Source organism: Lygodium microphyllum, chromosome 14 (genome assembly GCF_053477565.2).
Source record: "Lygodium microphyllum isolate KBCC chromosome 14, Lygodium_microphyllum_v1.1.10, whole genome shotgun sequence".
NCBI classification, from domain to species: domain Eukaryota; kingdom Viridiplantae; phylum Streptophyta; class Polypodiopsida; order Schizaeales; family Lygodiaceae; genus Lygodium; species Lygodium microphyllum.
In genome coordinates, this window is record NC_141148.1 from 101,119,543 (window position 1) to 101,144,516 (window position 24,974).

At 42.3% G+C, this 24,974-nt stretch overlaps 1 protein-coding gene and 1 pseudogene across 3 annotated transcripts in view; both read left to right on the plus strand.

Annotated features, from left to right (window-relative positions):
* The window catches only part of LOC148025907 (uncharacterized), a 166,179-nt gene that overhangs the window by 84,589 nt on the left and 56,616 nt on the right, over positions 1–24,974 (plus strand). The window lies entirely within an intron of this gene.
* LOC148025908 (large ribosomal subunit protein eL22y pseudogene) lies at positions 24,513–24,829 on the plus strand (annotated as a pseudogene).

Consider the following 24,974-nt stretch of genomic DNA (forward strand, 5'->3'; position numbering starts at 1 on the left):
ACTTGAAGCATGCAATTTTTCAGGGCTATATGTAGCAGTTGATTGACAGATTCTTCTTGGACTTTTCCTCTCAGGGCACTGCCTCATTTGAAAGATTGCTCTCTAATGTGCAGCGGGTTGCTCGGCAGTATGGGATCTATCATGCCTCTCTTTGTCGGCGGCGTCGACAGGCAGCGGAGGACCTGCTGGTTTTGGTTCGTTCTCTGCTGGTGGGCACTCCGGATGATGCATTTTTGCTCGCACTGGCTAGGCGGGTGGCCAATCTTATTAAAGAATTCCAGTTGAAATCATATCAGCAGGCCAAATTGCAACATCTGACAGAGACTTTGCAAGATAGTGCATGTCAGACACATAAGTTCTTTCGAGCTCTCCATGCCTCTCCTGCTCGAGAGAATATGACTAGGCTCGAGGATGCAGGCCACCTTTTCCTCGATCCACAGACTATTGTGCATATGTGCCGGAATTATTTCCGCGACCTTCTCGGTTCCACTTCTCCACCTTCAGCCCAAATTACTCAGGCCCGTTCGGTTTTTTATGACCTGGTCCGCAATCGGCTTCCGCAGGACATGCAAGCTACTATGGAGTCAGATATTTGTGAGGCAGAGGTTATGGACGTCTTGTTACACCTACCCAAGGATAAAAGTCCGGGTTGGGTTGGTCTCACTAATGAGTTCTTTGAAGCTTTTGCTACCCAACTGGCGAAACCTTTGCGGGTTTTGTTTCAGCAGGTGTGGGAAACGGGGATCATGCCTTCCTCCTGGAAAGAAGGACTTTTTAAACTGCTTCCAAAAGTTCCTTCGCCATCTAAGTTGACACAGTGGCGCCCAATTTCGTTGATGGGATCAATGTACAAAATCTTTTCCAAAGTAATGGCGAATCGGCTCCATAAGCATCTCCCTGCCCTTGTGCACCCTCTTCAGTATGGTTTCATTAAGGGCCGAAATATTCTTCACAATGTCTTGAATGCTCAACTGGCAATTGATTACGCAAGGCATTCTAATCAGGAGGTAGTACTGATTCAACTAGACCTGGAAAAGGCTTTTGACTATCTGGACTGGTCCTTCGTTGCCAAACTTATGTCTGCTATGGGCTTTGGGGCTCGGATGTCTCGTCTAATCTACACCATTAGCACTGCGGCGTCTTCGCGAGTCATGCTGAACGGCGGTGTTACTGAGCCATTTGTCCTTGCCCGTTCTGTCAGACAGGGGTGCCCTTTGAGCCCTCTATTCTTTGCCCTTGCGACACATCCAGTTCTTTCCATGTTATCTCATATGGCAGCCTCTTCTCAGTTGGCCGAACTGTCGCTTCCTACAGGACAGCACTTCATTAGCCAATCCCTGGCGGATGATACCTTTATGATTTTGCGTGCGGACAAGGATAACCTTCGAAAAGCATTGGATGTTTGGGATCTCTTTGGTCAGGCGTCCGGCCTTCGTATCAATGCCCTCAAATCAGCCATTCTAAGCTGCACGGAGTCGGATTTGCAGTCCTTGGATTGGCAGGGTCTGGTTGTTCCACGTGGCACCATTGTCCGGCATCTTGGGTACCCTTTGGGTGTTGATGTTCCCCCAAAGCAGCTTCTGCAGTGGATTTCTCAAAAAATGGTGGCTAAGTTTATGTATTGGAAGTCTCAGGCCTGGCCATTCCATGTTCGCCTCAAAGTAGCCCAGACAATTATGTTGCCAATGCTTACCTATTTTTTGCCATTGTTGCCCTGGACTACTACGACTCTGAATGCTCTTACTCAGTCTCTTCGCTTCATGCTATGGAAAAAGGACTCATTGCATGCAGGTATTTCCTGGATCTCGTGGTCGCATGCGTGCACCCCCAAACGCATGGGTGGCGGAGCTATTTTAGATGCCCCAACTCACATGCAGGCTCTCCGTTGGTCTCTTTTCCGTGCCATGTGCTCGGATCATCATCCATGGGTCGATATAGCCCGTTATTTCCTTGAGGGCCATGGGCTTCGGCATGGCAATACCCAAATCCGGAGTTCTTGGTGGCATGTTCTTAATGCTGATTCGCGGTTCTCCAGTTCTTCTTCATCGCTGCTTACTCATTTGGTATGTTCCTGGAAACACGTCCTTCAGAAGGCTCAGTGGCATCCGACGGGGGATCGCTTGGCTACTAACTCTTTTCAATTGGAATTACTGGCAGTCTCGCGTTTACTTTCGTGGGAAGGTAAACATGAGCTTAGACCACAATTCAACCGGATGGCGCGTTTGGGCTTGTCTTCGGTTGCGGATGCCACCTTGCCAGTCGCAATGTGCTTATATCGTTTCGTACAGCAAGGAGGCTTTTCAGGATCCCTCGTGGATACAGGCCTTTATGGGAACAGCTTTTGAGGGTGCTCCAGAGCAGACAACCCTTTCCTGCCCTTGCTTCGGATCATCCCTGGCAGGATTGGGACCTACAAGGCCGGCTGAATTTAAGCAAAGTTTCTGCTAACCAAGTGTATCATCTTCTGATTAAAGATCATCAATGGCTAGTTACTAAAGCAAATGCTTTATGGGGATTGTGTAAATCCCGGTCATGGTGGAGCGCGACTGTGATGGAGGGCTGGTTGAACAAGACACCATTTAAATATAAAGTCTTCCTTTGGAGAGTGATGATTGGTGGTCTTCCGCTTGCTTCAGCTCTTTCCAAGCGACGAATCTCCAATGGCACCTGTTTCTTTTGCACCACTACTATGGAATCCGCTCGACACCGATTTATTTCTTGCCCCGTCGCTAAGAAAGTCTGGTTATTTTTGTCGGCTGTTTGGCAAGGGGTGGTTGGTACCTCCCTGCGCCCCTTTGATTGGGTTTTTGGCCAGCCCAAATACCCCACTCCGGCACAGCCACATATGAAGCTCATGTATCACTTTCTTCGATATTGGGGCTGTTGGCATAACTGGACCATTCGGAATGCTTTTCTTTTTGACTCCCCCTATAATGTTCAGCGGCATATTGCGAGGCTTAAGGGCCTCTTGTATTGGCAGTTAACTCTTCTCCACCATTCTGATTTGCTCTCTAGGGAGGACTTCCGTCCCTGGCATATGGCAATTTCCTCTGCGTCCTTGCCATGACATTGTAACTTGTAGTACTTAGAACCTCTTCACATGATGGCTTAGATTGTCGTCATGTACCTTGTAATCAAGTAATCTTGTATTTTTTTCGTAATTAATACAATTACCTTTTACGAAAAAAAAAGAGAGAGAGCAGAAAATATCTTTGGCGGGTAATGATTGGTGGTCTTCCTCTTGCCTCGGCCCTTTCCAAGCGTAGAATCTCCAATGGCAATTGTTTCTTCTGTACCACTACGGTGGAATCGGCCCGACATCGATTTCTTTCTTGCCCGCTCGCCAAGAATATCTGGTCACTCTTGTCGCAAGTCTGGCGCGCAGTGGTGGGGTCCGACCTTACTCCTTTCGATTGGGTTTTTGTGCGCCCAAAGTACCCCACACCACCACAGTTACATATGAAGATCTTATTTCACTTAGATATTGGGGATGCTGGCACATTTGGACCTTTCTCTTTGATTCGGCCTCTAATGTACCGAGACACATTGCGCGGCTTAAAGGGCTCTTGTATTGGCAGATAGATCTCATTCGGCACTCAGACTTGCTTCCTCGGGAGGATTTGCTTCCCTGGCATATGGCAATTGCCTCTGGGTCGTTGCCATGATTGGTGTAACCTTTTTCGTGGATTAGTACTGGGATTTTTCACACGTTGGCCTAGGGCCCTCGTGTCTTTTGTAATCCTGTAATCATGTAATCGTGTCCCTTTTTTCGTAATTAATACAATTACCTTTTATGAAAAAAAAAAGAGAGCAGAAAATAAAGGAAGAAATACTGCACCAACTGAAATGAATGCTGGATACAAAGCTGTGGACTGATCAATCCCTGCACGCAGCCCAGAGCGCCAGTGAGGGCACCGTATCAGTCTGGAAAAGATGGCAGCACCAATATCGGAGACGACAGGGCGCCAATTGCTCCTTCAACTATTTAATCTGGGAAGCTTGGGATTCCACGGTATTGTGAGCACTCTGCAAAGCTGACAGTTTCGTATCCAAAAGATTCTTAAACTCTTGAGCTTCTTTAGACATTTTCTCTTTCTCTTCCAAAACTCTAGTGACCTCTGACTGAGCTTTTGCTAATTGAGTTTTCAAAGAAGATATTTCTGTTAGAAATGCGGGATCTAGAGCATGGCAAAACCGGAAGCTATGGAGGATGGAAAAAGAAGTGTAGACTCATGATGGAAAGGACACTGTTTGTTACACAAGTGAATTAGGTTCCAAGATTGAGACTTGGACTCATAAACACAATGTTGTGTATGTGGACAATGACATTGACACTTTACTGAAATGAAAAGAGTACTATCATTGCATTAAGAAAGGAAGCAAGTGCAATGCTTTATAGGAAAGTAGGAAACTGTAGTAGGCACCATTGTGCATATGGGATAAGTTAGCCTGCATGTCCTTGACCCTGAGACTCCATACAATGCCATGTAGATCTAACTCCATCCAGTGAGGATGGGGGGATATAAAATGTGATAGCAGGGGGGGGATCCTGAAATAGGCACTTGAGTATCTTCTAGGTACAAGAGCTCGTGCATCAGGCCAAGTACATCTCATGCTACTATCAAATCTAGGTGACCTCTCTCTAGTGTGAGTAGGATCGCCTCCAGCTAAAGGTGCTAGGTCATCGTGCGGCTTTGATCTCCTGTGCCCTTTGTAGGGATACCCTTCTTGGTCTCATGGATCCTGTGTTTCTATGTTTGCAAACTAGTGCTACCTCCTAATAAAACTCTATTAGGATTGGCTGTCATACTTGTCTCATGTGCTTGCCACTAGTAGGGATGATTTGACTCCCTGGAACTCCAATATATAGTGGCCCAAATATCTTTGATCTAGTGTGCTCATGATCGACTATATGGTCTGCTGCCCTTGGAACAATGTGTGATATCTCTCTTGTGTTCAAATTTAATGCTGCACTTGCTGTGAATGGCTGATTGATTGCAGCCCCCTATCAATAGGGACCCCACATGCAGTCGCTTGCCTCTTTGGGCCCCAAACTTGCTATCATTTGCTTGTAGAACCTACTTGTAGATGGCCTTCAGGGTCTATCACCTGCCTCCAATGGCCTCCTAATCAGTTGACAGTAGCTCTTTGATAGTCTCCAATGACTAGACTGATCACCAATGGCTAGAAAATATCAACAACAGTTCCCTCTCCTCTCCTAACCTCCACAATACTAGAATGAGGCTCCACAAGCCTCTAATAGCCATTCCCTCACAAGTTTTGCCAAGTGGCAACCTTCTAAATGTAATTTTCAGCCCAATTAAATTAATTTTCAGAAAATAAATTAAAAAAATTAAAGTAATTATTAATTCTTGATCAAAAAATTAATTTTATCAATCAACAATTGAATTGGCTAGGCTAATTTTTCAACCAAGCAATCCTAAGCATTTATTAGCATCTAAACTGGCATTAATTAACTAACTAATGTCCGGTTCCTAATGTCATATTGAGATTAATGGCTAATAAAATTTTCTAGACCAAAATCTAGTACTAGGTATCACCTAGCACTTGTTAAGGATAACTTACCGCAACTTTTTTGCCTTTGGTGCTCATTGACTTCTCAAGATCCTTGGTCCATCATTGTGAAATAGCTAACTTGCACATCACATGTGCACCTCGCATTTGCACATTTGATTATTAACTTAATTGAATGCTAAGCAAAGCATCAAAATTTCATGCCCTTGTGACAATGCCACCCAGGTCATGTATGTGTAGTTTTGACATAGGTCCTACTTGATTCTGTGAGAGAAAGCTGCTAGCTCTACAGAGGAGAGAGAAACAAGATAGTAGATAGTGAACAGTAGACTGTGTGAGTTGAATGAGTGTTTTTGCTTGCTTAATTAAATAGATAGATAAAAGTACAACTAAGGTTTACACTTCCACCAACTAACTGGAGTAGATTATTTACTCTAGAGCTGAGCATCATTACTTTAATATCCTAAGATACTAGGCGTACACACCATACATTGACACTTTAATAATTATCCATACTACACAAATTACATTGGCCACTGCTCGGAATTGGCAAATTCTAACATCCCCTTTCAATACCAATGTGATGAAGTACAAGGAAGATTAATCATCAAAGGATAGTAAGCTCAAGGACTTTTCGAAAAGCCTTTAACTTCTCATGTGGTATGGATTGGTGAAAATGTTTGCAACATTTTTGTATATAGGAACATACGTCAAGCTCATCTCTCCTGTATAACATATTTCTTTGACATAATGATAGTGAACCTCAACATATTTCATGTGAGCATGAAACATAGGATTTTGTGCTACTTCAAAAGCACTCTGATGGTAAAAAAGAATGGGTGTAGGACCTTAAAGATATGCTAGGGTTTGCATTGAGGAAACATAGCATGTACGACCAAGACTGAAACACAAGACTCAGTCAGAAACTAGTAAAACTCAAATCCTAAATACAAAACGCAAAACGCAAATACTCAAAATTCAAACATAGAGAGAAGAAACTTTGAAATGAATGAACGCTGTAATCCCCTCTCAACCTAGATGTCGATGCTGAAGAAGAAAGTTGAGCCTTGGTCTTCATGTGGGGCCGAGAACCATGTGGATGAAAATGATGAAGAATCACTATTGGAAGAGCAAGGATAGAAGTCACTGCCATGATAGCATCAAGAGAGATGTTGCATGATCCACCGTAGGAGGGGAAGCCTTTGTGGTGGTAGAAGAGCAAAACTCCAAGTAGATGGAACCATGAAAGGAACGGTGTGCATTTTCCGTCTCCAGCTCAAAAAAGAATGATGCAAGCTTGCATGTTAGCCCTACATTAAAAAACCTTGTAAAAGAGATCAAAATCTGCAAGCACAGATGTGAGTAGTGAGATGCTCCAAAAAACAAAACTGAAAATTAAATAAAAGAAATCAAAGCTAAGTGCAATGCAATGAGTATGGACGTATGTAACGGAAGTCTAAAAAGAGAAAGGCTAAGTGTATGGCCACCATCGTGTACGGTGAGGTGGGAAGGTAGTCTTAGAATGTGCAATGGATGTCCTAGGAATGGATGTGTAAAGTGCAATAGGTGAGTCACTAGCAGACCAATCAGCCAATCCTTCAATAATGAAGGAGATAGTCTGCTAAGGTTGTTCGTGTGCCTCATATCCAGTAGCTGTTGGGATAGATGCAGTAGATGGTGCAGCAACAGGAGGCGTAGCTCCATTGGACTGGCCAATCGGAGTGGAGGCAGTTGCAGTAGTCTACTATGGTTTTCTAGGAGAAAGACCTTGGGTGGACACTCCTTGTCCACATGGACCGAACTTTGGCAGTGTGTACAAAACCTATTTTTCTTAGAAATCTGCTAAGAAAGAGGTCATGTTTCTTTGTTTCTGCTGGAGGAAGTAGTATCACCCTTGTTTTCGCTTGCCTTCGCATCTTGCGAGTTCTTGTCACTATTGGTTTTCCCTCCTAAAGAAGAGGCAACCAACCTACGCCTCTCTGAATGGATGTGTATGGAGGACTTCTTGTGGATGTGATCATACAGCCTTGCGTAATGCAAGAACTGACAATCAAACTCGTAGAAGGTTGGCAATCTAAGTAGTGAGATAATGTGCTGGATAAAATGAAAGTATTTGTCAGGTAACTTGTTAAAGAAGAATGTGATTTGATCGTCGTTTGACTTTGGGGAGCTAGTACTAGCAAACTCGGCGAGTAATTGTACATATTCCGCCAACGTGACTTTCAAATTATCCCCTTAATTGAAAACTCTTGAAGCTCAAAATTGAGATTGATACGTTGAGTATGATCTTGAGTCGCATAGTGGTCAATGAGATGACTCCAATGCTCAGATGCGAGGGAAAAATACTGTAATTGAGAGTGGAACTCAAGGAGCAACGCCGACATTAACTCAACATTGACTGTGGCATTGTGGGCTCTCTATTGACGGATGTGATTAGGGTGAGCTAATTGAGGGTCCGACATAGGCTCTCGGTACCAATGACAAGGTCCCAAAGTCCCTGAGATTCAAGCACTTGTTGCATGAAGTTCGACCAAGTGGTGAAATTCGACCCGCTAAAACGAGTCTTATCCGTGAAGACATTCTTGGCTGTTGCAACAAGAGTGGTAGTGCTAAGAGATGGAGGTGTGTAATGGGGGTAGGGTGGATAGGGAGGATAGGGAGATGGAGTCTAGTACACTTGGGAAGTAATCATAGTGTGTCCACTATGCATACGAGAAGTGTGCATAGTAGATCCAAATGTGGGCAAGGGCGGTTTGGGTATAGGTATGGTAACCCCTTGTGGAGCCCATGGGGGAGGGATAGGGACACAGGGAGTAGTGGATGGAGATCCCTATATAGGAGTGACCCAAGGGATGCGTGATGACAGTCCATAAGCAGAAGATCGATATCCTTGTATCTAAAAGGTCGTGTGGGGGGGTTTGTGAGTGGCACAGGGTAGTGAGGGAGATGCCCATCACAACCGTCCCAGAGTTGAAGGATGTGGTAGAGTGGGGGTAGGTGGAAGGTATAGTGTTATAAAGGGTGGCATTCCCCCTAATGATGCACCAAGAGGTGGAGTGAGTGGAGGGTAGGTAGATGGTGGGAGAGAGAATGAGAAGGTGTTAGGAGCGAAGATTGAAGATCCAACCCCTAGTATGCTTTGAGCAAAAGTGGAATGTAATCCAAGATTCTCGAATGAAGATGTGAGTAGATCGGAATGTGGAGAAGATAGTGGTGGATGGGAGGGAATGGAGAAGTGTGGTTTACTTGCTCAAATGAAACAGATGGTGGAGATATACCATTGAAAATCATCCGATAGAAAGTTTGAGCACCCAAATCAGGGTTTTGCAAGTGGGACACAGTAACTCTCTAGGATCTCATTTCTTTTTAAATAATAAGGTTTCTTCATTAATTAAGTGTGTTTTGGGGCTGTTTAAGTTAGACTAATGTATTTTTAGCTCAAGATCAACTACCACACTGATAGATCCAAGAGCTTCCAGAATACTCTTGATCTTCAAGGTATAATCATTAATAAGGTTTTCTCTTTTCACTTGGTTCAGTTTTGACTTAAGCTATAGCTTTTTGGCCTTTGTATTTACTTCAAACAGCCTTATGAAATTCTTCCATGTGATAGGGAGAGTTTTAGATTCTTGCAAATAGCCCATCGTGCTATCTGTGACATTGATAGATAGTCAATACATGACTGTACTCTATGTTTGCTCCCAATCTTTCTTAGCCTTTACGTGTTCTGCAGTCGCATTTCATGTAGGAACTTCAGGTGCTACTGCCATGTCTCCTTTTATGTAATTCCAAACACCTGTCCTTCAAGAAATTTATCATATTGAACTTCCATGTAGAATAATTGTTCTTATTAAGCTTTTTGCTAACAATCTGGTTAAAGTTATCAGACATTTTAACAAAATAGAAAACCTTGTAAAAATTGCAATTTGCAAGCAAGCTGATACTAGGTGCACTAGAACTAAACACGTAGCCTATTACAACGATTGCACAACAATAACTGCAATCTGCAATCTGTATGCAGATGCCTTTTTTGTCTACAATCTAGCAAACACTCGAAACCTTATAGATTTTAGACTTGTGATGCGTGTACCTGTAAATGATTGATATAGCTGAAACTGCAGTATACCCAAAAACTGCTATCAGGACCACTATAGATTCAGAATGGAGGCCAAAATGACATTAGATGCCAAAAATCACTATTCTTCCTGCTCACTAAGTTTTAGTGTAATCGGAGACTGTAGCCTTGCCAACCTCAAGAACCCCTTGTGACTATAACCTAAGGCAAGTCGAGCAAGGTGGAAGAGTTTCTTACCCATTGCTCCCTTGCTTTTGTGCTCTAATGTCTTCACCTCAGCCTTTAATTGAGCTCTGCACAACTGTGGGATAGCTTTGATACCATAAAAATAGACAAGAGGGAAGAGAGGTGAAGAGACTAAGAGCACACACATAGAAGTAATGGAGATTTGAGCACACATAGAGATAGGGATGAAATCTTCTTCTTTTTTTCTTCTTCCATACAAAGAACTAAGTATATAATATGATAAAGACTAATATGAAAATACTATAATATATGTACATGTGGTCACTAAGTGTGAACCTGCTATGAAAAGAAGAGGTGGCACAATGAATGTATCATAACCAAGGATGGACTACGTGGGTGTAGTCCAGCTATAGAATCAGTGGTATATTTTCATGTTGGTCACTGAACACGCTAGTGAATAATATCCCACCATATCACCAAGGCATAGTGGATGCCAGCTCATGTAGAGCTCGACGTCTCAACATTGAGGAGTCCATAGAAAAAGCTCTTTTGCCTTTTACTTCGGAGTTTGAGGATTGCTATGACTTCCCTTTTTTTTGATGGGGATTGGTTGCAAATGCTTGATTATCCATATTCATATTAGAGTGATTCGAACTTGATTGCTCTTCTTGCAACAATAGTGATGTCAATGCATCAAATGTCTAAGCATTAGCATCTCCCTTTGCAAATAAACAGAGTGTAGTAGCAAAACTCTAATGAGTATCATGCAGACTAGCCAAGACCGTAGATACAAGAGATACATCGGGAATGATTTCATTAATATTAGCAAGTTGCTTTGTAATGTCCTTGACACGTGCAATGTAGACATCCACAGAATCACCCTTTTTCATTTGCTCCATTTGAAACTGCTTATGCAAATAGGCTACACGAGCCTCATTGCGTACTTGATACAACGAAGGAAGCTTATCCCAAGTGTTACGAGGGTGTGAAATTTTATTGCTTTGCTTAGCATTTGATTAAAAGCTAATCAAATGTGCTAATGTCACTTGTACATGTGAGGTACCAGTTAATTATTTCATAGTGTGGGACCCAGGATCCCGAGATATTACTTGGTACCAAAGGAAAAGGTTGTAATAAGTCATGTCTGAGAGGTAGTAGGTGGTACCCGGTGTCATATTTGGGCCTAGACCAATTTATTGGCCACTAATGTTAGTGGTGACATTAGAGATTAGGCATCAATTAATTAATTAATGTCAGTCTAAGGGGCAATAACTACTTAGGAATACTTGGAAGACAAATTGGCTAGCCAATTTAATTATGGGTTGGTGAAATTAATTTTCTAAGTACTAGAATAAATATTAAATTAATTTTCAGAATTAATATTTTGAAAATTTTCGGAATTAATATTCTGAAAATTATTTTAATAAGATGGATAATGCCGGAAAATAGGATTAGAAGGCTGTCACTTGGCAAAACTTGCCCATGCAAGTAGAAAAAATATTTTTGGGGGATGATAGAAGTCTATTTGAGCCATTGTGAGAGAGGAGGAGGCTGTTAGAGAGCAAGGAGAGGTTGCTAATGTGATTTATAGCGACCAAGATCAGTCCTAGAACATGTGACAATAGTTTGGAGCCCTCCTGGAGTAGGTGACAACAGCCCAAGGTCGTTTTGGTGTAGATGACATCATAAGGAGGGGGCAACAGTCTTTTTGGTGGTCCTAAGTTGTAAGTGATTGCTTCCATGACTGTTTGAGAAGGGTAGTAGTAGCGTTTCAGTGTTTCTTGCAATGAAACTCTGAAATCTCTCTGTCTCCCCCTACGGCATTCTCTCTCATCCCCTAGTCATCTCTCAAGTTATCTCAACATTTTCAGTCAATCTTTGCTTTAAACCCTAATTTATAGCAAAAATTAGGTTTGACAGTCACCTCAGGATACATACTTAGAATTGAGGGCGTAGGATTTGAATTCTAGCAGCTAATATCGAGGAATTTTAGGGAGATTCAAAAGGCTAGCCAACCAAGATCAGATTTGGGACTGAATTCGTCTTTCAAGGAGCAGGAAGAAGGCCAACAAAACCAAGGGGCAAATTGGTTTGGAGGCTTGTTAGTCAGTTTTGACAGCAAGAGGCACTTGGATTAGTGGAGGAGATTAGAGAATCTAAGTTGTACTCCTTCCATTTGCAATATAAGATACAAAAATACCGCATGGAGCGCTAGTTTTGGGGCTAACAAGGTGTCCAATGTCCAAGATTAAAGTGGTAAAGTGTGCATTTTCAGTTTATGTGAATTTTATGCTTGCTGTAATTATTGTTAAATCAGGTTATTTACCACTCTATCCAAGGAGGAGGGTTGGTTTTACCAAGTATCCTTGGCCGTTGTACCCGAATACGCGGGATAACTTGTCTTTTGCATGAGAGTGCAATCAAAGCATGAGCTTGGGTATCATACCCATCCCATTTCAATTGATGTGCTGTGGGAGGTGTAGGAGGAGTTGGAGCTGAAGATCCACTGGTGATTGTGGATGAGCTAGAAGAAATAATGATATTTTGTATAGTAGGTCTTGCAGACCTAACTTTTGGTATACAATGTACACTAATAAGGACCAACCAATTGAAACCCAATGAGGAAAACTAGTCTAACAAACCTCATAAATTCATTTTCCAAGTATTTTAGTTCTTTACTCATGTTTAAATTTGTATCTCTAACAAATAAATAAGCACCAGGCACAAGTCTGCGCCGTTACATCTTACTCTCTTGATTTAGCTTTAGTGTTGAAGGTGCTTATTCTCTCTTTGATTACCTTGATTTTGCTTTCTCTCACTCTATTTATATAGTTTTTTTGGGTCTTACATCTATACTCTTTTCTAGGCATACAATGTAAAGTTTTAACACTTGGATGTATCTCATCTAATCAAAGTAATCAACTTTTAATCTAGTGAATTCCAATGCTACTATTAGAAGTGGTAATATAGTAATGGGCCAATATCTTCTTGGCAACGAGTACATGATTCACCATGTATGCCCACATGGGATAATTAGTGCCATCTAATTTGTCGGAGTCCCCAAACATGCTGAGAAAATCATTATGCTCATTGGCTATTGATTGCTGAAATTTCTAGTTTTTTTGTAACCAATTGCTGTCCAAAGTACAAATGCAGTTGCAACATAAAAATAAGGCAAAGAAAAGACAAAAAACTCACAATTTTTGAAAAATTGATGGTATCGATAAAGGATTTTGAATTCTCATGGAAGATTACCGGTAGGAATCTTGTTATTGTACATGGTGCTAAGTCTAGTACACTCTATCCTTTGCTTGTATTTGGGTCAAATGACCATGTTTTGGTTGTGGCTGCAATTCCATACATCTCTTTGGTATTGTCACCTTGGGCACATGTCTTTGAAAGGAATGAAAATGCTTACCAGTTTGCAGTATCTTTTTCTCTTAGACTATAAGTGTTTTGAGTCTTGTGATCATTGTTTATATGGCAGACAGACGTGTAGTACACATAAAATGTTTGGCATGAAGCACATGGATGAGTGTTTGACTCTTGTTCATTCAGATGTATGTGGTCCCATGCCTTGTCATTCGCTAGGTGGTGTAAAGTACTTTGTCACATTCATTGATGATTACTCACATAAGGTTTGGGCTTGCCATATTAAGCAAAAATCGAATGTCTTGTCTACCTTTCTGCATTGAAAGGGCTCAAATGTGTGCAAATCTCAATGTAGCAAGGTATAATTGGCCTCAATGTCGGTGAATTTGGAAAAATTTCACAAAAGCCCTAATTTAATTGGTGGAATTGGGGGTAATTTAAGCTCGAATATGAAAAGCCCCAAATTTTTGGAAACACGTAGGCAAATCTTCGAATTTGATGAAGAAAGCACTAGAATTGACTGAAGTTTCCAAGTTGAGAGACAAGTTTTGGCCCGCTAGATGAGGCTTAGGCAAAACTCTAAATTTTGGCTGAAATTATGTGTAGATGGAAGTGTTGGTGTGAATAAGAACCTAATAAGCTCAAAAGTTAATCAACTTTTAAGAGACTAATGTTAAGCTTTAATTGGAGACTTATTGGGCTGAAATCATGAGGCAGAACACATGGGTGACATGATAAAGACTGTTGAATGATGCAATGTGACATGATGAGGGTGTGTTGCAGGTGAAGTGGATGTGATAGAAATTGATGAGTCTGACTAACACGATCTATCCGGTAGGAAACAAGGCAATTGCATGACGTGAGGAGCTAGAAACGAGGGAACTGTGTGATGTGAGGAGCTGATGAGACTTGTCTTGATGATTTAGTAGCAAAACAGACTGTCGGGGGTAGCGGTAGGTATCAGGCATGAGGCAAATTCTGACAATTCGGTTTCTGATTAGTGCAGTGTGTTGATCGACATGTAGGAGACAAACAATTAAAGGACACATAGAGAGGCATGGCGAGACAGGACTATTAGTGCACGTCTGAGCCAGTGTTGCTGAGGCGACTTGATGGCACACAATTACAAGAATGCAGCGGCGACTGAGTTCGAATTGATGGTGGTATGCAAGTTGAGAAAAGGGAGAGGAGATGAGCTCAAGGCTCAACGGCGGCACACGAGCAAGATAGCTGCTGAAAGGAGGTATGACTTTGATACCATTGTTAGGTTATGATTCAGCAACACACGCACACTCACACAAACTCATAGTGAACAAGTGAACAAGAAGGGAGAAGAGTGCTAGAAGGTTACATCCACTATGTGAGAATGAATGAAAGTACAATCCCTAAGGTACTAAGTATCACACCCATTGATGGGTGTTCACACGGGGAAAAAACCCTTCTCCAGCTAGAAGGTAAAAAGTGTCTATGAGATAAGGGAGTGTTCATGCTAGAACTTAGGAGGAACACGATAAGCATAACATCCTAGGCACAAATAATACATCCACAAGCATGAACTCTGATCCGTCTGCAGTAGTAATCAGCAATGAACCAATGCCATAGACATTATAGCTACAATTATTTGCACATGTAACTCTCTTCACCATAGGGGTTGAATGTGTGGATGTAAACAAACACTTTTGTGAAGTGATGTGCGTGGAGGCCTCACTATCGAAGTACCATGCATATTGCATTTCAACAGCATTAAATGCAGAATCAACCATAGAGGTGTCATAAGTGCATGTGAAAAATGCATAGTCCTCCTTAACAAAGTTGGCTGTAGTATCACCATCCAAAGCTCTAGTGGCAAATGTCTCCTGGATAGCCAAACTAGAGTCTTTTTTCTTCTCCTTCGCCAATCTTTTCTGCATTCTTCCATGTAATGCCTAGGGGTTTTACAGTAGTGGCATTTTCCCCGCTTTTCCCCTTATGTGAATCATGGGAAGCCTTGCCATATGGCTGTCCCACATCAGCCTTTGGATGATTTTCACTGGCTCCTTTGCTTTGCCTTTGTCTTTGTATTTGGAGAGCATGGCTATATCACCTGATTGCATAGTAATGTTCTTCTGAGTTTGTTCCCTTTGCAACAAGAGGCCGGTCAACTCTAGGAATGTGAGGGGCTGTTGTGCCCCCCTCAAAGACACATTCAATGAAGTGTGAAAACCAAGTTAAGGCTCTAGAAGGGAGTTCAAGGTGATGTTGATCATCTTGTCATTGGTCATCACCTCATCAATATTTAGTAGTTGCTCTCAAATCCTGAATGTGAGTAAGGTGATCTGTCATAGCCTCACCCTTATCCATGTGTGCATTTGTCAATTCACTTCTCAAGTAAGAGATTCTAGCCTCATTGTGCGTTGCAAACATCTGCTCAAGGATATCACAAGTTGCCCCCTGAGTGAGGACACCCAAAATGTTGCTATGGTCACTATGACCTTGTTGAGCCATTGTGGCAATAAAGTGCACAAGCTGCAATCGCACACTTCCAAATTGAAGTGCAAATCTACTCTCGTGAGTACCGAGATCTCAACACAGGATGAATGCAAGTACAAAAACTGCTCAAAGCTGTCAAGTGTCTCAAAATGCGTGCCAAGACAGCACAAAACAGTACCAAATCTGCAATACATACCAATTCTCTGCTGTACCATTATACTATCCTTGGAATGTGTACAAGACGAATAGACAAACTGGCTCTACTACGCGCACATGACGGTGCACATGGGGCTGAGGTGGCAGCAGCTCAAAATAGGGTAGTGGCGGGCGGTGCAGGTGGTGTGAGATTGATTGAGGGCAGCGTAGGGCTATTAGGGTAGAGGGTGGCAATGTTGGTGGAGTAGCAGGTAAAGGTGCTGTAGAAGCAGCAATAGCACTTGGCAGCTAGCGTGCTAGGCAGCTAGGCAGCATGCAAAATGGTGGCCGTGTTGGGAATAAAGGGCCATCGTGCCTTTTGTATGTGCACGGGTGTGAACACACCCTTAGCACATTTGTACTTTCATATATATATATCTATCTAAAAACCTAAAGAGGTACACTTGTCATTGTACCCACAAGTCGTGCTCACTCTCCTCTCTACTTTGCACTCGCGCTCTTTGTCCGAACAAACTGGTATTAGAGTGGGTGACAAGCACGAGGATCGAGATACACAATGCTTTCTCACAGCAGAGAGACATAGAGAGAGAGTGCAGAGTAGAGAGGAGAGTGAGCACGACTTGTGGGTACAATGACGAGTGTACCTCTTTAGGCTTTTATATATATATATATATATATATATGAATGTATAAATGTGCTAAGGGTGTGTTCACACCCATGCACATATAAAAGGCACGATGGCCTTTTATTCCCAACAACCTCCCACCTAAAGGCAATGTGCCTTAAGAGGAGAAAAGAATCACCTAAGTCTAGGTATGTACAAAGTTGAAATACATATATCTATCCAACTCCCATCATCTGTCGGCAATGAGCAAATTGCTCTGCTAGAAGATCCTTCGTGAAAAGATCTGCAAGATTATCATGTGTATGCCCTTTGACAAGCTCAATGCTCTTGGTGCATCTCTAATGAAGTGGTACTTCACCTGTATGTGCTTCGTCTTTGCATGAAAGACGGGATTCCGTGCTAGCATGATAGCACTTTGACTATCGCAATGGGAAACAGGTAACTCTGTAAGGCCAAGCTCTCCCACCAGACGTTAAAGCCATAAAGCCTCCTTGCATGCCTTAGTGGCAGCCACATACTTTTCCTCTGTAGTAGACAATGAAACACACTTTTGTAGCCTTGAAATCCAAGAGATTGCTCCTCCTGTGAAGGTAAACACATACGAGGACTTTCTGTAGTCTGTATGACCAGCATAGTCTGCATCTATAAAGCCAACGACAGATGCCTTTTGCTTTCCAAAGTAGATGCACAAATCCTTTGTGCCTTTGAGGTATCTCATAATACCTTTCACTGCTTCCCAATGCTTTTTACCAGGGTTTGCCATGTATCTACTAACCACTTCAACTGCAAAGGCAATGTCAGGACGTGTAGCAACCATATCATACATCAAATTGCCAATAGCCGAAGCATATGGTAGCTTGGCCATTTCAGCCTTCTCATTATCCGATGTAGGGTTGTCCTCTGCACTGAGTTTCGCATATGGAGGCAATGGAACCCTAATTGTTTCCCCCCTCCATAATGAAACACTGCAAAACCTTGGAGATATACTCCTGCTGAGATAGATAGAGTAATCCTTTTGATCTATCTGTGAGTATTCGCATGCCAAGAATGTGATTTGCATCACCAAGATCCTTCATGTCAAAGCTACAATGAAGACTTTGCTTTAGTGAGTCCAAGGCATGAGTATCCTTGCCAGCAATCAACATGCCATTAACATACAAAACCAAGATAAGCAGGCTACCATGTGCTGCCTTCTTAGTGTACAAGCAGTGATCCACTTGACTTCTATGAAAACCTTGAGGTTGCATAAATGTATCAAACTTATGATACCATTCTCTTGGTGCTTGTTTCAGCCCATACAAACTCCTTTTGAGTTTACATTTCATATTTTCTTTCCCTTTTTCCACAAACCCTTCAAGCTGTTGTATATGTATGTCTTCATGCAGATCACCATGTAAGAATGCAGTCTTTACATCCATCTTTATGAGCTCCATATCTTCAGTTGCAATCAAACCCAAAATGGTTCTCAATGTAGTCATCTTGACTATAGGAGAGAAGATCTCATTAAAGTCAACTCCATGTTCTTGCTTGTATCCCTTCACAACCAATCTTGCTTTGTACTTTGGCGAGGAACCAGAAGTGACCCTTATCTTGTAAACCCATTTGCATGGAAGGGTTTTCTGCCCTTTAAGCAACTGCACCAAGTCCCAAGTGCTAGTTTTCTCAAGAGATTCCATCTCTGACAACATGGCTTTATACCATTTCTTGCTGTCCTGTCTGTCCATTGCTTCCTTAAAGCAAGATGGTTCACCACAATCTGTTAACATGACATAATTAGCCACATTGTTTGCACAAGGAACAAATCTATCAGGTTGTCTAGTAGCCCTAGACGATCTCCTAACCCAATGATCATTGTTTGCTGGTTATTCCTGCAAATTTTCATTTTCAGCTTGCTGTCTTGGTATTTCAGCCTGCAAATCAGCATTAACAACTTGCTGTCCTGGCTGTTCCTGCACATTTAGTGGCTCGTTATTATGGGCAATAGCTGGCTGATCATTTCCAACATTATTTTCTGCATTTGTAGGTTAATTCACAGCAGGTATTTGCTGCTGAACAACGGGCATATTTTGCTATCTAAAAGGTATTTCTTCCCGGAATACAACCCTATGGACCTCGTCAGTCTTTTTGGGTTGTTTATGCATGTGATCTTCTTGGAAGATAACATCATTGCTGCGTACTACTTTCCTTTTCTCGGGATCCTATAATCTATACCTCATTTCACCCTCGTCACCATATCCTAGGAAAATGCATTTACAGGAGTTTGGCTCAAGTTTGTTTCGTTTTTCCTTACGTATGTGCACAAATGCTTCGTAGCCAAACATTTTTGAGTGTGCATACGAAGGTGGCTTACCGGACCAGGCTTCTTGGGGAACTCTCCTCCCCCAAAGACCTGTTTGGTGACCGATTAATCAAGTGAACGGTTGTCATAACAGCGTCTGCCCAAAAACTATGGGGTAATGCATCATGAGACAGTATCCTACGGACCTTATCCTGTATGGCCCGATTCATACGCTCTGCAACTCCATTTTGGCGTGGATTATGAGGGGCAGTGAGCTCTCCCTTTATCCCTTCGCTATCACAAAATGTATGAAGGCCTTGGACATATATTCCCTACCATTGTCAGAGCGAAGACACTTAAGTGTCTTATCAGTCTTATTTTCAACCAATGCCAAGAAATTTTTAAACTTGGCAAGCATTTCATCCTTGCTATGAATAGGGTTAACCCATATCTTCTATGTAGCATCATCGACAAAGGTGACAAAGTATTTCCTTCCCCCTAAAGATAACCCTGGCATCTGAGATACATCGGAATGTACTAACTCTAGAGGAGAAGATTTCAACGAAAGAGACTTCTTATGAGACGTTTGTGTATGTTTGTCCTAAACACAATGATCACAATGCTCAAAATCAACATAACAAAGACAAGGCAAGTAACCCAAACGAGAAAGCACTTTCATTCCAGTTTGACTCATGTGTCCCAACCAGCCATGCCACAAAGAAACACTTGGTTGCTCGGTCACAGCAACAACATGGTCACACACACTAGATACATGGAGAGGATACAAGGCATTACTTTTACAACATCTGGCAATCACTCTAGATCCCTTACGGATCTTTCATTTCCCATCACCAAAGGTGGTATGAAACCCATCGTCATCTAGTTGCCCTGTGCTAATCAAGCTCTTCTTGAGCTGAGGTACATGCCGTACATGCTGAAGTGTGAAGACAGAACCATGCTGAAACTGCAACTGCACACTGCCAATACCTGCAATGCTACATGCATAGTTGCCCCCAAGATGAACAACACCATGTCGGCCCTCTGTATAGTCAGAGAACCACTCACGATGAGGGGTGACGTGAAAGGAAACACTTGAATCTAGAATCCAAGTATGTATGTCATCATCTGTATCTGCAAGTAAAGCATGTGTACTAAAGTGTGAAGAGACAAAGAGTACGTCATTCCCACTGTACTGCCATGAGTGACTACATTCACCTCTTTGATTTTGACATTGCTCTTCCTAGGTTGATTGTCTTTCTTCTCTTCCTTACTATCATCTGTCTTTTTGCCTTTTCCTTTCTCTTTCTTCCATTTGTAGCAGTCACGTTTAAAGTGGCTCTTCTTGCCACAATGATGGCATTCGACATCTTTGCCACGTGATTTACTGTGTCCCTTGCTATCATATTTGCATTTCTCTTGTGATCTGCCCCTAGTATGCAAAGCACTGGAAGACTTACTGGATGCATTGTTCTGGCGATTCATTTCTTCCATGAGTAGAGCACTCTCTACATCAGCATACAAAAGGATCGCATTAGAATCGCTCATAGCAGTCCTGAATGTATCCCAACTCTCTGGTAGAGTGCAAAGCAAGAACGTAGCCTTAAATTCTTCATCAATCAAGAACTTCAAGGCAACCAGCTGGCTGAAAATGGAGTTAAACTCACTCAAGTGAGTAGACATTGTTGTACCCTCTTTCATATGCAAATCCATAAGTTTTTTCAGCCAGTAAACTTTTCTTGCAGCACTCTTCTGTGCATATAGTTCTCCTAGTCGAGTCCAAATAGCATATGCAAAATCCAAACCTTGAATGTTAAACAGCAAGGCATCAAAAATCTATAGCAGGATGGTTGAGCATGCAAGCTCATTTAACTCATCCCAATCTTCGTGTTCCATGTCTGCGGACTTTGCCCCTTTGGTCTTAATCAACTTTCCTTGCTTCTTCTGCAACAGGATATTATTGCATTGTTTTTGCCAGAGTGCAAAGTTATGTGCTCCTTCAAGCTTCTTAATGTGCATGAGATTACTGCTGCCACTGCTGCCAACCATGGTTTTCAGCCAAATGTGACCAAAAATTCAGCAAATGCAGGCCCAAACTGTCACACAAGTGACCAAGGTACAAACAAGTACCAACCAGCAATAAATAACCACGTAGAAGCAGAAATTTCAGATTTGCAGATAAATTTCAGAAGCACTAAACCTTGTGCTACAGCACTCTACAACTGATTACAGCTGTTTTAGGGGCAAATACATTACATTACATGAGAAGTCCCAAATTTTAGCTGCAATTTCTATTGTACATGCACCCACGGGCACAAAATTTGACACGCATGGTCAAAAGCCCCAAAATTTTTGTGCTCAAAGCATCAACCATACATCTGCACTGTCTTTGACATGCATAGAATAGACTAATTTTACCAAAATAGAGAAATTTCAGTAAAACCCCCAAACTTTTCAAGTGCTAGATGTCCAAATTGTATGGAATTAAACCCGCATGTACATAAATGACCAAATGGCGCACAAATTTCGCCCAAACAGCAAAAGCCCCAAATTGCACGGGGTCCAATGTGCATCAATGTCGAGAAATTGGGTAAATTTTAGTCCAATTCTTGCATGTACATGAAAAGCCCCAAATGTTGGAGGCAAAATGTCACAAATCCCTGCAATTTCTAAGACAAATATCACTGTTATGTCTTGGTCACATCAAATTTGGACAAATCCCCAAATTTCTGGGGTCCGGTGTGCATAAATTTCAGTGAAATTGACTCATCCAAGCAAAAATTTCACTTGCATTTGAGAATCCCCAAAAAATTTCTGAGGCCTGTGCATTCAATGTTTGCAATTTATAGTCTAGAGATCACTGCAATATGTGTCAGGCACTAAATTTGGGAAAAGTCCCAAATTTTAAGAGACAGATTTGCACTCTGTGCTTGTATGTGTGAACACCCGGTAGAGAGGTGAAAATAAGATGAAGTAAATTAGAAAAAAAATAAGCCGTTAATCTTCTGACTTTGCCCGTCCTTCGTGCGGTCAAAAGAAACATGTCGCCCTAGGTGGATTGGTAGAATTGTTGAGTGTGGTGGGTGTTGTGGAGTAACTCTTGGGCAACGTGTAGCTGTTCCTTCCCCTCCTTGGACGAGGATGAGGGTAGCACAGACCATGTGCGATGACGAGACGGAGCCCATGTGTGTGGGTTTGATACCGAATGTGAGAGAAAGTTGCCAACTACGGAGGAGAGAGAAACAAGAGAGTAGACAGTGAATAGTAGACTGCATGAGCTGAACAAGTGTACTTGCTTGCTTAATTGAAGAGATAGATGAAAGTACAACTCGGGTTTAGGTCTAAGTTGACCCAACCACATTTCCACCAACTAACTAGAGTTAGGTTTATTTACTCTAGAGCCTAGTGTTTACTATCGAAGACACTAGGTGTGCACACCATTAATTGACACTTTAATAAGTGTACACACCACACAAATTACATTGGGCATTACCGAAAATTGGCAAATTCTAATAGATTTCTCTTTGTCTATGGAAGTTGGGGATAGAAGGTGAGTCAGGGTCATACTAGAAAGGGGGGAGGCTCATCATGCCGATATGATATCTGGAAAGTACTTGCTCTACCTAGAACTACCATGAGCTCTCACACCCCTCACATGGGTCATTTGTCATGAAGTTACTAGTGCTCTCCATGATAACTTGTTAGGTGTGTGTTAGATATGCGCAATGCCCCACCCTCATAAGGTGCTACCAATAATCCACGGGGCTCAAAGTTGTAAGGCCCCCATTATGAGGAGAAGCCATATGTGAGCTTCGATATTGGTTGAGTCCTGACAGTAAAGGGAATATTCCCTAGCCGACTAGTGAAGGCTCATATGGTAGGTCGGTTAGGCCGACCTAATCGCCTTCACGGGCTATAAAAGCAAAACCCCTTCACCGCGCCCATCAATCATCTATCTTTCACCCAGTGAGAGTTGTTCCAGCTAGCCTTAAGCTCTTCACCTATCTTCTGTCTAGATTGCCATCTAAGCTTCACAGTGGAAGCGCACGGGTGGATAGAGCCATCTTCGTATCAGTTGTTTGAAGCTAAAAAATTTACCTATTCTCCTCTTATCTATTGTGTACTCTCTTTCTCTTTCTCAAATTCTGTTCGTTGCGCCATGTAATTTTTACAATGTCATGCTTTGTAGTCTTTGTATAAAAGTGATGATCTAAAAGAGAGCCTTTACCTCCATGGGTGGCGTAACAAACTTTGCTCTAAGAATCTCATGGGGCATTGGGGGTTTGATATGGATCATCAGTCACACCAAAATAATCTCAGGCCTCTCTATCTGTGTCTAGATTGATGCGGCTAGGCTTGGGGTCCAGACCCTTGTTGAGTGCATAAGAGTTGGAGTGACCAAGGTATCAAATAGCCACTATTTGGTATATGGCTACTGTAGGTATGTGTGTGACACAGTCTCTCCAGAAGTGCCAATGATGCATATCCTTTAGCGAGTTGGTCTTGTGCTGCCCACGCCATGGAAAAGCAACCTAATGTGGCCCATCTAGAGTGAAAGATAATCTCTCCTGCAAATCTGAGCCAATGTGTGGAAAATGAGAATCTTGGTTTTGCCAAGGCTCAATGTCAATCCTTTGTCTAAGAAAAAACTATGCAGGGCCTTCAAGTGTCTTTGAAGAGGCTCCTGTGTCTCTGAAATTAAAATAATGTCGTCAGCATATAATATAATGTGGACATAAATAGCTTCCAAGTTGAATCCATCTCCTCCTCCTCCTTTAATGTAGTTAGTGATCTCATCAATGAATAGCTCAAATAGAGAAATGAAATGATATATTAATGTTTGCAAAAAGGCCAAAATGACCTACGAGACTATGACTTCCAATCATATGTATGACGGTACAACTGTCTGAGAATAGTAAATAAAAATGTAATAGACAGTACAAGAAGACTAGAAATTGTAAGTAAGGGAAACTCTAGCTAACAATAAAGGAGCTCTAGCTGATACAATCTCATGGGGATGTCGAGGGTCTACTCTAATAAAGGAGCTCTAGCTGATACAATCTCATGGGGATGTTGAGGGTCTACTCTAGCCCGCCGGCAATAATTTGTTGTAGTGTTGTTGACGCTTGTGTTGGGGTCTGGGATATCTAGATTGGCCATGCTAGATGGCTTGATCAATCAACATCGCCTGTGTATGTGTAGATGATTGAGACCGTGGATGTGCTAAAACCTCTTGGGTGTTTGTTGTAAAGAAATTTGTAAGCTACCTCTGGGTGGAGCCTCGGTGTCTTGGAGCTGCTGTACTCCTGAGAAGTGAGTCTTGAAGTTGTCGTATCTCCATGAAGAAGAGAGCAAGGCATCGCAGGTCAACATAATCCATGAAGCTAGATAGTGGCCCAAACTGTCTCTAAATAGATGATGGAGATAGCCTCAGATCTTGTAGTATGTTGGGCATCAACAAATGTAGTGCTCCTCTGTCTCTGGCTCTAGCTGATATATTTGGCTAATGCGCTTTTTTGGTGGTATGGATTTGCATTTGCCAATCTCGATCTCTAAAGATGTGAAGAAATATGCAGCTAACCAAGGTCCAATAGTACATCTAATCCTGTGTGAGAGGTGTGTGTCCAGGTATCTCATACGGACAATAGTGGAGAAGATGCTCTCTGTGGAAGGCCATCTTCATCCCTAACTCCTTTGTTGCTGCCAACCATGTCCTCTTGATGTTTAGCTTTTGGGGGTGGGGGGCGAGGACAGGGAGATGGGGAGGGAGGCCATGGCATGGCCGACTATAGTAGCAGCACGCGAAGAAGGCCGGAGGGATGAGGGGAAAGAAGAAGTTGACCTTCACTATCGACTGTGGGAAGCTAGTGGAGGACAAGATCATGGACATTTGCCTCCCTCCAAAAGTTCCTGCAAGGCTGGCATCCTCGGTGAGGCCGTTGCCATCTCCCGGGAGAAGAATAGGATCAATGTCACTTTTGATAGTGCCTTCTCCAAGTGGTACTCGAAATAAGAAATACTTGAAGAAGCACAATGTTAGAGATTGGCTTCGAGTCATTGCTTCTAACAAAGACTGGAATGTATATGAGCTGAGAATTTCAACATTGTTGACGATGAGGCCGAGGAGGAAGAGTAAACTTTATAGTTTTGTATTGTGGGTGGCAATTCTTAATGAATAGAGCCCAGTTTTGCACACCAAAAAGGAGACTCAAAGGCACTCTTTATAAGATTTTCCCAAAGCCCAACGAGGTGTGGAAGAGAGTTGTTAGGAGGGCCTTCCA